Below are 3762 nucleotides of genomic sequence, written 5' to 3' on the forward strand. Positions count from 1 at the left end.
GACATATAGGAACTCAACATAATTGATGACTATTCAACTTCTATCTTAATTTTGGATGTTTGGTAGAATGGTATTAGTACAATGAAAGTTGGCTTTTATCAGTTTCGTGTTATTCGATTAATATCACCACTATCACATGCTAAAGGTAATAACAATGGCTATTGAAGGAAGTAGTAATGAAGTTGTGATCTCATGAGTGTTTTATTATTGATAATTTGAAGTGTTAAGTAAGTGATTAATTAAGTAGTTAATTGTAGTTAATATTTAATCAACAATCTTAAGTGTTAGTGTCTTAACATTGAGAAGTAATCATACATTGGTGAGTGAGTTTAATTAGACAATAATTTAGTCTGAGTCTATGTGGGAACGAACTAGAAAGTATTCTATATTACTTGCGAACGTGTATACTTATGTGAATATTAGCGCGTGTTTTTGCCCTAACAAGTTTTTGGCGCCGCTGCCGGGGACTCGGCGTATTTGTTTAGTTTATGTACTTACCATCATTGGTCATTAGGACTCAGTGATTAGGATGTAGTAGTTAATTATTATTTTCGGTTGTGTTTCAGGTACTTTAGTAAGCGTTTATGCAAACTCGTTCTCGTGCTCGCAAGAGGACTTTAGATACAGCTGAGGAGACAGACGAAGTTCTTGATATTCCGGAGAAGTTAGATTTTGAGGATTCGGATTCAGGAACTGAGCGGAAAGAACCAGTAAACATGGGAGATCGTATTGTTCAAGCTGATATAGCTCTTATGGATTTTTCTCGGCCTAAAATTGATGACATTCAGTCAAGCATCCTTCATCCGGCTATTCAAGCTAACACCTTTGAAATCAAGCCGGACACTATTCAGATGGTGCAGAATTCTGTTTCTTTTGGAGGAGCGGCAACTGAAGACCCCAACATGCACATAAGGAATTTTGTCGAGATCTGCAGCACTTTTAAGTATAATGGCGTGACTGATGAGGCTATCAAGTTGAGGCTTTTCCCATTCTCACTGAGGGACAAGGCTAAAGACTGGTTACATTCTGAACCAGCTGGGTCCATCACTACGTGGCAAGATCTTGCGCAAAAGTTTCTGGTGAAGTTTTATCCGATGGCAAAGACTGCTGCTATGAGGAGTGCTCTTACTCAGTTTGTGCAGCAACCTACAGAATCTATGTGCGAGGCTTGGGAACGCTACAAGGAAATGTTGAGAAAATGTCCACATCATGGAATGCCGGATTGGATGGTGATCACGGGTTTCTATAATGGTTTGGGGGCCCAATCTCGGCCCATGCTCGATGCAGCAGCTGGAGGCGCCTTATGGGCTAAAAGCTATACTGAGGCGTATAATCTTATAGAGACGATGGCTGCAAATGAGCATCAAAACCCAACTCAGAGGATGACGTCAGGCAAGGTAACAGGTATTCTGGAAGTTGATGCAGCCACCGCTCTTGCAGCCCAGCTCCAAGTGCTATCAATGAAGGTTGATTCTCTGGCTATATATGGAGTTAATCAAATAGCTATGGTTTGTGAGCTTTGTGCAGGTTCTCATGCTACGGATCAGTGTTCTCTTGTCAACGAATCTGTTCAATATGTGAATAATTATCAGTGACAACAGCAGCCTGTGCCAGTGACCTATCATCCTAACAACAGAAATCATCCAAATTTCAGCTGGAGGAATAATCAGAATGCTATTCAGCCACCATATCAGCAAGGAGTGAGTAAACAGTTTAACCCACCTGGATTCCAGCAACCACAGCAGTATGCTACTACAAGGCAATCATATCCTCAACAGGGAAGTACAGCTGCACCTACTAGTGCTGATTTTGAGGAACTTAAGCTGTTATGCAAGAGTCAGGCGGTTTCTATCAAGACCTTGGAAAATCAAATCGGTCAATTAGCCAATGCAGTGCTCAATCGTCAACCTGGCACCCTTCCCAGTGACACGGAAGTACCAGGCAGGAAGGAAGCTAAAGAGCAAGTCAAGGCTATTACCTTAAGGTCTGGAAAAGTTGCTGATGCTGAAAAGGCAAAGGAAGGAGACTCTGAAATTAGTGATGAAGAATCTAAGCAAAAGGAGAAAGCGGCGGAACTAAGGAAGACTACTGTTGAACACACTCTGCCTGAGGCTAATACATGGGAGAAACAGCTCTATCCTCCACCACCTTTTCCTAAAAGATTGCAGCAACAAAAGCTGGATAGACAGTTCGGGATGTTTCTGGAGGTGTTCAAGAAACTTCACATCAATATACCTTTCGCTGAGGCTCTGGAGCAAATGCCTAGTTATGCGAAGTTTATGAAGAGTATTCTTTCAAGGAAGGTGAAACTGGACGACCTTGACACCGTTGATCTCACGGAAGAATGCAGCGCTGTTCTGCAGCAAAAGTTACCACCAAAACTGAAAGATCCAGGAAGCTTCACCATTCCTTGCACCATTGGCAATCTGACCTTTGACAAGTGCCTTTGTGATTTGGGAGCAAGCATTAATCTGATGCCATTATCGATCTTTAAAAAGATGGATCTGCCTGATCCAAAACCCACATACATGTCTCTACAATTGGCTGATCGTTCCATTACTTACCCAAGGGGCATAGTGGAGGATGTGCTCGTCAAGGTGGATAAGCTCTTCTTTCCTGCAGATTTTGTTATTCTGGATTTTGAGGAAGATAAGAAGATTCTCATAATCTTGGGAAGGCCTTTCTTGGCTACTGGCCGTACCTTGATAGATGTGAAAAAAGGTGAACTTACTATGCGGGTACAAGATCAGGATGTGACCTTCAATGTATTCAAGGCAATGAAATTCCCTACAGAAGATGAGGAGTGCTTAAAAGTGGATGTGATTGATTCTGCGGTTACTTCGGAACTCGATCGCATGCTAATGTCTGATGCATTGGAAAAGGCCTTAGTGGGGAATTTTGACAGCGATGATGAAGATGGCAACAAGCAATTACAATATCTGAACACTTCTCCCTGGAAGCGAAAGCTGGACATGCCGTTTGAATCTCTTGGTACTTCTGACCTTAAGAATGCTGAAAGAAAGCTCAAACCATCAATAGAGGAAGCACCTACCTTGGAGCTCAAGCCATTACCTGAACACTTGAGGTATGCTTTTTTAGGTGATTCATCTACGTTACCTGTTATTATTTCATCTGACCTTTCAGGTAGTGAGGAAGACAAGCTCTTAAGGATTTTGAAAGAATTCAAATCGGCTATTGGATGGACCATAGCAGACATCAAGGGGATAAGTCCCTCATATTGTATGCATAAAATTCTGCTAGAGGAAGGTAGTAAGCCAACTGTGGAACAGCAGCGAAGACTGAATCCCATCATGAAGGAGGTGGTGAAGAAAGAAATTCTGAAATGGCTGGATGCAGGCATCATTTATCCTATTTCTGACAGCTCGTGGGTGAGCCCCGTACAATGTGTACCTAAGAAAGGAGGTATCACTGTGGTCGCAAATGAAAAGAATGAGCTCATCCCCACTCGAACAGTTACAGGATGGAGAGTATGCATGGATTATAGAAAATTGAACAAAGCCACAAGGAAGGATCACTTCCCTCTTCCATTTATTGATCAGATGCTTGACAGGTTGGCGGGTCATGAGTATTTTTGTCTTCTGGATGGCTATTCAGGGTATAATCAGATTTGTATTGCACCAGAGGATCAGGAGAAGACTACCTTCACCTGTCCATTTGGCACGTTTGCTTTTCGCAGAGTTTCGTTTGGGTTATGTGGCGCCCCGGCCACTTTTCAGAGATATATGATGGCTATATTCTCTG

The 3762-nt window shown here is 42.3% G+C and overlaps 1 non-coding gene across 1 annotated transcript; it reads right to left on the reverse strand.

The window, feature by feature from the left end:
- Positions 1–1109: 1109 nt before the first annotated feature.
- LOC141687787 (small nucleolar RNA R71) lies at positions 1110–1216 on the reverse strand. The gene has a single exon (XR_012561270.1). It is a non-coding gene; the product is annotated as a small nucleolar RNA R71 (small nucleolar RNA).
- Positions 1217–3762: the final 2546 nt, after the last annotated feature.

The sequence above is a fragment of the Apium graveolens genome, chromosome 9 (assembly GCF_009905375.1).
Source record: "Apium graveolens cultivar Ventura chromosome 9, ASM990537v1, whole genome shotgun sequence".
NCBI classification, from domain to species: Eukaryota; Viridiplantae; Streptophyta; class Magnoliopsida; order Apiales; family Apiaceae; genus Apium; species Apium graveolens.